Source organism: Leptonychotes weddellii, chromosome 9, assembly GCF_054177405.1.
Source record: "Leptonychotes weddellii isolate Sample4059 chromosome 9, ASM5417740v2, whole genome shotgun sequence".
Lineage (NCBI taxonomy): Eukaryota > Metazoa > Chordata > Mammalia > Carnivora > Phocidae > Leptonychotes > Leptonychotes weddellii.
In genome coordinates this window covers 24,956,038-24,966,402 of record NC_138377.1, presented here as the reverse complement: position 1 = coordinate 24,966,402, position 10,365 = coordinate 24,956,038, and the positions used below count along the sequence as shown (strand labels likewise).

General features: G+C 58.1%; 1 protein-coding gene across 5 annotated transcripts in view; it reads right to left on the bottom strand.

Moving 5' to 3' along the window:
- The window catches only part of MIDEAS (mitotic deacetylase associated SANT domain protein), a 59,257-nt gene that overhangs the window by 26,751 nt on the left and 22,141 nt on the right, over window positions 1-10,365 (bottom strand). For 2 of the 5 annotated variants that reach the window (XM_081830257.1, XM_081830256.1), the window contains exon 1: window positions 6,488-7,057. The exons of 2 other annotated variants lie outside the window; for them this stretch is intronic. The gene's annotated coding sequence lies outside the window, so the exon portion shown is untranslated. Of the gene's footprint in view, window positions 1-6,487; window positions 7,060-10,365 lie in introns of those variants that run through there. One more of the 5 variants, XM_081830260.1, reaches the window with a different exon arrangement.

Here is a 10,365-nt window from a genome sequence, read left to right as displayed (position 1 = left end):
CCCCCCCCCCCCCCCCCCCCCCGCCAACACACCCACAGCTGACCCTCAGGTGTCTGTTGCCCTCTGCAGGAGGGCCTTGTGGCTCAGGCTGGGCTTCTGATGGCCCTGTGAAGTGTTTGGAGAGGGAGGCCTCAGAGGGGTCTTCCCCTGCCCTTCCCAGCCCAAAATATCTCCCCTAATCCTTGGGTCTAAAGGAGCCTGAATTCCTACCATCAGCACTTCATTCCAAGGGTCAAAGCACTGTTCCCTGTGCACGTGAAAATAGCCCAAGGAAGTATGAGCTGCAGGGTAAAAAGAGCCAGGGCTTTAGGGTCTGACAAAATGCATCCCAGCTTCTCCAATCACCAGCCTCTCTGTGGGTCTCAGTTTCCCTATCAGTAAATGGGCGCAATATCCTCGCCTCATAGTTACCATGGAATTAGATGAGGTTAGCACATATATGGAGCGCCTGGCACAAAGTAAAAGCTCGATAAACGTGCTTTCCTTTCCCCTCTGCTGGGCAGTAGTGGCATCACTGTCAGTCTTCAACACCCCGGGAGGACCTGAATCGTCTGATGCTCTCAGTCCTGCAGCTGCCTGAGCACAGGGCCGGCCCTCGAGAGCAGGACAAGGAGCTGAGCGGCCCCAGCAATGGTGTCGGGTTCTGCAGGCACGCGGGGCATCTGGCCTAGGGACGCGGGGGGGGGGCACACCCAGCACAGGCCCCTCCCGGGCTCCGCTGCGCCGGCAGAGCCTGCAGGGACGTGGTGAGACAAGAGTCCCTGGATGATACCTGCCAGAGCATCCGGGCCCACCATGGAGCCTCCACCCTCCTGGGCTCACCCGAAGGAAACCAATAAAAGGGAAAGTACCATCACCTGAGGGAAGCTGGGGAGAGCGGTGGCCAGAGCAAGTATGAGCAGGGACACCAAGGGCACCCCGGCCTGTAGACGGCCAGTAAGCCTGTCCCAAGGCGACCACAGCGAATGTCCCACAAGTGCAAGTGCCCGCCTGGTTATTTTTGGCACCTCTTCTGCCCAAAGCCAGCAAGGAAAGGCAGCTGCTAGCAACATGGAAGGGCTGTTTATGCTCCAGCGTGTAAGCACTGAGGCGGGGAGAGAAAGAGCACCATGCAGCGGAGGCCTCGGCCCCCTTTCTTCCTCTCCCGACTGTCCCCATAAGGTCCCATCTGCCTGTCACATAGTTGACATAGCATGGGTACTTCTGCTTTCACTCAGATCCAGTCTCCCAACCACGAGACACACACACACACACGCGCGCGCGCAGGCATGCACGCACGCACAAATAAGTAAGCAGGGAGCCAGCAGCCAGCTGGCGACTGAGCCACACCCACGAACGGCAGACGACTCCTCCGGGCAGCCCTCCCACCTTCCAAACTGGGAGGGACAGGGACCAGGGGCAGGACGCTGGAGCAGCTCCTCTTTCCACCCGCCCCAGGTGAAAGTGGACACAGAGGGGAACCTCAAGCAACTCACTGTCTCTGCACTTCCCCATCTGAAAACGAAGGAGTGGGATTCCATGTCCCACAGTGTCTTCCAGCTCTGGCATGACTCCTGGGAGCTGGGGAGCCCAGGACTGTGACCTGGGCCCAGCTGCGGAGGTCAGACACAGCAAGGTCAGGTGGGGAGGAGGAGCTGAGCAGTAGTCAGGTACATTCCCCAGGAGCTGCCAGAAGGCTGGGGGGGCCGGGGGGGGGCAGGACCAGGGACAGGAGGAAGAGGAGGAAGAGGTAGGAGAGAAGAAAGGGGGGAGAAAAGCCAGCCTACGTGCACTCTCAAGAGTTGCCAGTTATCACTTCAGCTTTTCTGAGCTCCTTTCTGAGCTCGGGGGCCCTCCCCCTCAAGGAACTGACAAATTCTGGCAACAGCAGGCTGGATTGGGCCTCTGTCTGCCCAACTGCTGGAAAAAGCTGGGAATCGAAATCCCTCACCATCTCCTTCCTCTCCAGACCCCATTTCCCCAGAGAAGTTGGGCAGCCTCACAGGGAACCCCCTTCTGGCTGCAAGCCTGGTATCCTTCCCCCTCTCCAAGCTCTGGCCTGGTCAAATCTTGCCCTGGCTGCTCCCCTCCCCCTCTTCGTGAGACTCCTGGAGGAAGAAGCACAGCCTGGAAAAAATAACCCACAAGCTCCCCACAAGCGGCTGGGGAGAAAGGCAGAGGGAACAGGGAGCACCTTCCCCAGCCAGCCACAGCACAGGGCTATGTTCCAGGAAGAGCAAGAGCAAGAAGGGCTGCCAGGGAAGCCTCAGGCCCCCAGCCCCGCTCTTCCCCACCAGCTCCCCACTCCCCTCGCAAACCACAGCCGGTAATCGAGTCCCTCGGGGAGACCCGCAACCCCCACCCCAGCAAAAACCCGGCTCTTTTTTGACATGTGCCAACTTTCTTCTTATATAATATCTCAGTGTCTCCCCCACCCCCCTACCCCACTCCACCCCTGCTATTTCAATTGGTGAAAGAGCCAAAGTGCTCTTTAGAGGGACAACTCCCACCCTCAGCTCCACCCAAGCCTCCACTGAGGTCACACTGGGAGGCTTCAGGTGAAGCAAAGACAAGGGGACTTTTTCCGTGGCTGAGAAAGCAGCCTTCCTCCCACCCACGTGAGCAGTTCAGCCTGAGGCCTGGGCGGGTAGGTTCCCGAGAGTACAATCTGATCTCTGGGAAGTTGAGCCCTTAACTCTGGGCTGCAGGGACAGAATCCCTTGCAAAAGCACATAGGCACCAGGATCTGGGCCCGTCTAGGTGGGCGAGGATCACACAGCTCTACCCGGGGCCTAGGGAGTTATAAAAGGAGCTTCATTCACACAGGCCCCAATGCCCTGGAGGAGCATCCTCCTGCCATAAGCAGGACACGCTGCATTTCCTCTTCCCTGGGAAGACAAAAGGCAAACAGCTGAACTTGGGAGGGACCAGTGAAATGATAGCCACCATCTGCTGAGTACCTACTATGCACCACTTTGCATGCATGATCTTGTTTAACCTGCACAGCAACCCTACGAAGTACTATTATCATCCTCATTTTACAGGTGAGGAAACTGAGGCTCAGGAAGTTAAGCAATGCCCAAAGCCACACAGGAAGTAGAGAAGCTGGAGTAGGAAGCCCAGGTCTGCCCAGTCTTCGTTCCTGTGCACCTACTGAGCTTCCTTCATAGTCACTGCCCAGGTTACTGTCCACACACCATCCAGGAATGGTGTTCTGAGTGTGGGGGTGGAACTGGGTGTGGCCAAATTTTGCTTGATGGCTCTGGAATCCGAACTGACGCCCCACGAACTGTTCTCACTCCCAAGTGTGTGGCTGTGAGAGCCCCTGTAAGTATACGTGTGTTGGGGTAGAGGGAGGGTGATCTGGATTCCAAATAGCAGTTTCCAACACCAAAGTTATGCTGTAATGCCTCTGATTCATAAAATGAGCTCACAGTCTCAGGGTATCCTGAATGTTGCCTCGAATGCAAACGCAGATCCCTTAAGTAAGACCTGAGGATTTCAGGTCCACCTAGCTCCAGCCCTGTGTGCAGTTTATTTAGTTCAGCCGCACAGAGTCACTGCTCCACTGGGCAGGAGCAACCCCTCCATTGGAATGCAACCCCTGGCTGCATTTCCTGCAGCCTATGGTGAGTCAGGGAGGAATGGAGCCCCCCAGCTGCTTCTATACTGATACTCGCGTGCATACACACATGCACACACACACAGAAAGGACGCCAATTTGGCCTGGCCAAAGGAAATGCCCAGGTTAGCAGATTCCCAGGCAGGAGGCTTCGCACTCTTTCACTCCGAGGTCCCTCTGGGGTCAGAACGATCAGATATATTCTCCAGCTCTCTGGAAGGCCAGCTGTAGTGCAGGGCCAAGAAACTGGGTTCACCGGCACCAGACTCACTCGTGGACTGACCCTCTTGAAACCAATGTTATGAATCCCAGCATCGGGACTCACTGGGCCCACCCCACACAAGCCCTCATTTTTCTCATGGAGATCTTTCATTCATTTGTTCAACTAACATATACTAAACACCTACCAGAAGCCAGGCACTGTGAGAACAACACAGAACATACACTAGGGCAGAGGTTATGGTAATCCCGAAATGGACTTTCGGCGTTTCACACACAGAAACTTCACTGCAACTGTGCAAAGGAGTTCAGAGACTCTCTGAGTTTATGTTTTGAGCACCACAGTACGGTATGTACACAAATGACTACATAAGGCGGAAATGAGTGTTCAGAAGAAGGCTGAGGCATCTCCAAAGAGGTGTCATTTGAAACAGGCCTAAAAGGACAGCAAGAATCTCCCAGCTACTTGTGGCCATCCCACTCCTCCGTGAGCAAGGTTTCCTCCTGGGGGACCCAAGCTGCAGGAGAAGGGCCATCAAGGCCAGATTCCCAGACTGGCCCATTCCCCTTCCAAGATACTATGCCCCAGGTGCTCCCCCAACACACACATCCTTCTCCCACTCCTCTCTTCTCCTGGCCCCACAGGGCAGCCCTTCCCCGGGGTTCTGCAGGCACAGGCAGCCCTTAACTGAATCTGTAACTGCATATGCCTTTTTTTTTTTCTCATTCCAGGGTACCCTTTCCTAAAGTGAGGTGAGAGTTCTGCCTGGCACTTGGAAAAGCCACAGCGGGCAGTGGGCAGACTGTCCCAGAGCAAGCTGTATGGTGGGGGGGGCACCCTCTAGGCTCTTCACCCCCTTGTCCCCTAGGAGCTACTCAGATCACAGTAACCAGCCAGAGGCCAATCCAATTACAATGGAGACAGGGCCTGGACCATGCAATGAGATGGTTTATCACAGTAATTGAATGTTTACACCCCTATTATTCACTGTCCAGAACAGGAGGAAAAAGAGGACCGGTAAATTCGCAACCTGGAAAGGTTTCTCTTTTCCCCCTTGGTCCTGAAGCCATCTAACTGCCTGTGGAAAGGGTGCATTTCTCTGATTCTGTGCCACACCATCCCTGGGAGGTTCTGGAGCAGGACAGGTGGTATTCTCTCCTCAGGCTGGCCCCACAGAGGAGGAGAGGCTTCTCCTCAGAGCTGCAGTCCCTCCACCTTCACCAGGCCTCCAGTTGAGCTTCAATCCTGAAGCTGCAGGGACAAGGAGAGGCCAGCCGTCCAGGCTGCCACCGGGCCAGGCTCCCCCTGCTGGAGCAAGCCAGACCTCCCCTCCCCCCAGTCACAACTGCCAACAGGGATCCCCTGCACACACGTGCCACGGAGGCCTCCACAGTCAGCCACGGTGAGCCAGCTCTCCTCCCATCCCACCGGCCCCAGAGCCAGGCTCCACAGGCTGGCACACTGATCCGATGTGGGATGGTGGAAGCAGGAAGTAGCCACCAAAGTTGTGACCAACAAAGTTTTAAGTGGGGCGAATAACTTCCCCTTTCACCCTTCCAGCAGCTTGCTCTGGAGGCTGGTCTGGAGTACCCAGGGGCCTCCACTTTGGCAGGAGGCAGGTACTTCCTTGGGGCTGAGGCTTGAAAATCCCAGGGCGGCACCAGGCCCTTAGCCAGAGGCTTGGGTGGGGGGCCCCAAAGGGGGGAGGCAACCTGGTGCACACGCTCCTGTAAGCCTGAGTTGGGAGGGTATGACTACCTCCACCAAGCCGGCCATGTGCGGGGACCAGACAAAACCCGGGCCCCCGAGTTCCGGGCGGGCACCCACAAATACAGCACGCGGTGAGGCGCGCGGAGAGCTGGGCAGGCCGCAAAGGCGCGGGCGTGCGGGGGCGGGCGAGAAGGATGACAGGTCTGAGGTGCGCCCGCAGCGCCGGGGTGCGCGGGGTGAGGCCGGCCCGCGCGGGGCGAGGCCGGCCCGCCCGCCCTAAGCGCTCCAGCTTAGGCCTCTGCTGCACTTGCCCCAGCTCCCCGCCGCCCCTGCACGTCTGGTCCCCCAAACTCCCGGCGCGGGCACAGTTTCCCTGTCCACTCTGCCGTGCACACTGGCAGGACCTGGGGAAGGGGCTCCCGCGCCAAGTTCCTGCAGCTCGCGCGAGCCCCTCCCGACGCTTCCGGGGCCTGGGCTCGGTCACGCAAGCCGGTTCCCCCGGACACCACGTTTCTCTCCGGCGGAGGAGCAGCCGTAATACCGAGTCGCCGCCGCCGCCACCGCGGCGGGCCAGGCGGCTCGAGAGGGTTTTCCTGCCGGGGCCGCGCCCGGGTGGGCGGGGGCCGCGCGCGAGCTGCGTAGCTGCACAACACGGCGGGCTGGCGCGGCACACGCAGCTGCGGGCCGGCGGTGCTGGCCGCGGAGGCGCGGGCTGCGGAGCGGCGACCGCACGTACACACGCACACCCCGCCCCGGCCGCCCAGGCCGCAGAAGTTGACGCGCCGCGCCCCCCGCAGCCCCGCGCCCCCGCGCCCGGCCGCGCCTGCAGAGCTGCAGCCCGCGCGCCCGGCAGCCACCGCCTGCGCGCAGCCCGGGGTCCCTGGGCCGCCGCCGCCAGGGCGGGCTGCGCCTCGCCGCGTGCAGGCCTCGGCCGCCGGCCGGGCAACCCCACTTACCCGGCTCCTGCCCGAGCTCCAGCATCGGCTGTCCCCCTTCCGCCGCGGGCCGCCGCCTTCGGTCACCTCCCAGGCTCCAGCCGCCTGCACGCACTCCCGGATTTTAAAAACAAACAGGCGCCTCCGCCTCCCCGCGGCGCTCGCAGGGCTTCCGCCAGCCCGCGCCTCCCAAGGCTGGGAAGTTTGCTGGCGGGGCCCGGGCGGGACGCGCGGGCTGTCACCCCTCGCTTGCGGCGCAGGAGCCTCGGCGCACCCCGCGCCCGCGGTGTCTGCCTCGCGATCGCCCTCCCTCCCTCCGTGTCACCCCCAGTCCTGCGATGCAGTGTCAGGATTGCACTGCTCTGACTCATCGGTTGAGCTCACAGCTTGAAAAAAAAAAAGAGAGAGGGCGAGAGGCAACAGCGAAGGAGGAGGACTCTCTGGCGTGCTACAAAGGATTGCACAACTCCGGGCTGGGAGCTGGGAGCGCGGAGCGCCCAGCGGCTGGCCGGCGCGCGCGGCACGGCGGCGAGCAGGAACCAGCTCCACCACTTCATCAGCACAACTGTCTCGGGTCGGCCTCACAGCCGGCAGGCCTGGCGCCGCCCACTTCCTGCGACCAAATAAGGCCGGAGAAGGCGTCCTTAAACCTCGGGCGGCTGTCCGGGCTGGGGATTTCCAGCAGACCTCGCCTCCACTCCCGAGTGGGTCGCCCTCCTCCCTCAGCCCAGGCCGGCGCCCCCGATGGCTTTGCTGGAACCAACAGGCCACGCGGCTCGTTCCTTTCACATCAAGGTCAGAAGGAGACGGTGACGAAATGCTTGGAAACCCATCGGGCCTGCCAGGAAAGTGTGTATGTGATGTTGGGGAGGACACAAGTCGCTTTCTTCCACAAAGAGAACTCTGGTTTTGGATACGGTAAATCATGCACAGTCCTCTCTAAGGCACTTTATTTAAGTTTCCCCAAGTTTCACTTTTGGCTCACCAGCATCCTAGTGGTGTAAAGGTTATTGAGAAACGTCCCAGCCCCTATAAAAGACCCAGTTACTGAGGTGATGAAAAGCTCCTGGGTTTCATTATAGCAACTGAAGGCAGTTGGGGCAGCTTTTCACTGCATGCCCACATTTCCCCTCCCTTCCCTCCTAACCGCCCCCCCCCAATCCCATGCCCCCTTGCCTGGCTGATGGGAAGATGAGAAACATTTCTGCTGCTCAGGAGGTTCTTCTTGGCCCCCACATTCAGTGAAGCTCCAGGGCCCGGAGAAAGTCCAGGGGAGTTTCTTTCCATTTGTTTTTGGGGTTTTTTTCCCCAAAGAGATGGGTCAGAAGGAGGTTTGCCTTTGAAGGAAAAAACACCACGTCCTGGCAGCTGCTATCCCCCGTCCAGTCCTGAGGAGCAAGTGCATCTCTTGCTTTTTCAGGGAGAAGGGGGAGAGGCAGTGGAATGGGATTCTCCCAGATCCTCTGAGCCTGCAGGGCAAGGGCCTTTGCCCCTAGGGAGCAGATGACAGAGACCCACCCTTGCTCCTGAGGAGCACCACTGTCCCGTGCTGTCCCACCCCTTTGCTGGCTGGAGCACCTGTGTGCACCCAGAGTTCACACCTCACCCAGGAGGAAGAGGGCTTATTGTACCAGGGTAGAACAGATATGGCAAAAGAAGAACTACCTAAAGCAGTCTCATCTTCCAAATAGAGATAATTATGCCAGGGGACTGCACCAGATGACCTCTCTTCCAGTTTAAAATCCAGGATTCCGTGATTGTAAAAAGTGAATGGAGGAGCCAGGGAACCCGCCTCCAACAAAGAAAAGCCCAGGCTCTAGGATTTAGCATCTGCAATGACGGTATTGTTCCTGATAATACTCAAAGTGCGTCCCCACACACAGCCTACTCAACAACCCTACGTGTGTGAGAGTTTTATCCCCCTCGTTTTATGGACGAGCACACGGAGGTTTGGATAGGTTAAGTGACTTGCACAAGATCACAGGGCAAGCCAAACATTTGTCACTTCTCTGTTCCTCTTCCCAGCTCCCCCAGAGGAAGACAGTGAGCAGTTGAGGGACTGGGGTGCTCAGGCATGCAGGCCCGGCCCCCAAGTAGAGGCTAGACTCTCAGGACTCCTAGGCAGGGGGTTGGTGTAAAGGCTTTTTGTTTTTTTTCCATTTGTCTGATTTCTTCATTCCCGCCGACACCTCATCCAAGTGAGGGAAGCAAAAGCAAAGCCACTTGGTGTCCAGTGCCCACGGCTGCCAGGTCTGCAGGCCTCTGGCCATCCTGTCCTCCTCTCCCCCACCCCCAGGGCCTAACCCTGAAATCTGGCCTCAAGCCAGCCCAGAGCAAGCCCAGGGATGTTCCCAACCAACCAGAAAACCCAGCTGGGAAGCACATTCCTAGAAGAGCCTGCCACCATGAAGCCAGGGCCCAACCTCAAGGGAACGAGTGGGAGCCACTCCAAAGGGCACTCCTCACGCAGCCTCGTCCCACCAGGACTTCCTCCCTGTCCCACGCCGGGCTGCTGGGCCCTGGGCCCAGGAAGCAGCAGGAGGAGTAGGGGGAAAGGTGGCAGGGGTGCATGAGAAACAGAAGTCAGGGACCCGGACGAGTCCCGCTCATCTGGGAACAGCACATCCCTTCACCCCAACTCAACTTCCAGACTCAGGCCATTTCAGAAATAGGAGAGGAAGGAAAGGGGCACGTGTCCGTGCAGGGGAGGAGGGCTCAAGATGGTGTCCGACGCCCCCCACCCCCCTGCAGAAGTCCGCCTCCCACAGGCAGGCGGATGAGGATGTGCACGGACAGCTGCAGCTCTTCCGAGAAAGCCCTGAAGGTCAGTTTGGCTGCAGATATGACAGTGCAGAATCACTGACATGTGAAGTGAAAGTTTTGGTTTTAGAAGCTCTAGTCTCTGGGGCAGCCAAGAAGGGTGCCCTTTGGAGAAGAATATAAGGTGTTCTAGGGACCTTCCCCATAGAGCGGGCTTCTCTCGACCTTTACAAGCTGCAGGGAAGAGAGGAGCACAGAGCTCCAGGTCCCAGGGAGTGTGGGAGGCAAAGCACCCAAGACAGGCGTACAAACTCTGGGTCCCGATGAGGGCAGGAAATGGCCTTACAGAGGCTTCCTGGGGCTGCACCAGCTCTCTGGACTTGGCTCCGAGTGCCCGTCACTGCCCTGAGTGGCCATCAGCAGTGTCCACTTCTGGGACAGCCCAAGACCATTAAAAAGCTTCCGAGGGTGAATTCTGTGGTATTGAATTATATTCCAATAAAGGTGTTATTAAGAGGGGGAAAAAAAAGCTTCCAAGGAAGCCAGGTCGTCCCTACCCACACACCCACCTCCATGAACTTTCTGCTGCCATCAGTCACTATTTCAACAGGGGTTTTCTTCCCCCCAAACCCCAGCCTGCATTCCTGCCCTTTTTCCATTGTCCCTTCTCTGTCAGGATCTTTCCATGGAGGCCAGCACAAATGGTGTGTTTCAGCGAATAAGCAACCTTTACTGGAGTCTGGGGAACTGAGGAACAAATACAGTTGGGGAAATTACAAATCGACAGTGCTGGGTTCCTTGTGTCCCCACTGTCGTTTCCCTTTGCAGAATAAAGGTGCCGCCTCTAAGACCTCATTATCTACAGTTACAACAGAAGAAAGACAGGTTGTGGGAAAAACAGTGAACCAGGACGGAGTCTTGCCAAACTACAGCTAACACCCTGCGTGATCTTAGGAAAGTTGACACCTCTGAGCCTCACTTTTTTGGGCCCATAACAGATGTACTGAATTTGTTACATGGACAATGAGAGAACACACACCTTCTATGGGCTTGGGAGAATTCCAAGGGCAAAAAACTGCTTTATGGGGCGCCTGGGTGGCTCAGTCGTTAAGCGTCTGCCTTCGGCTCAGGTCATGATC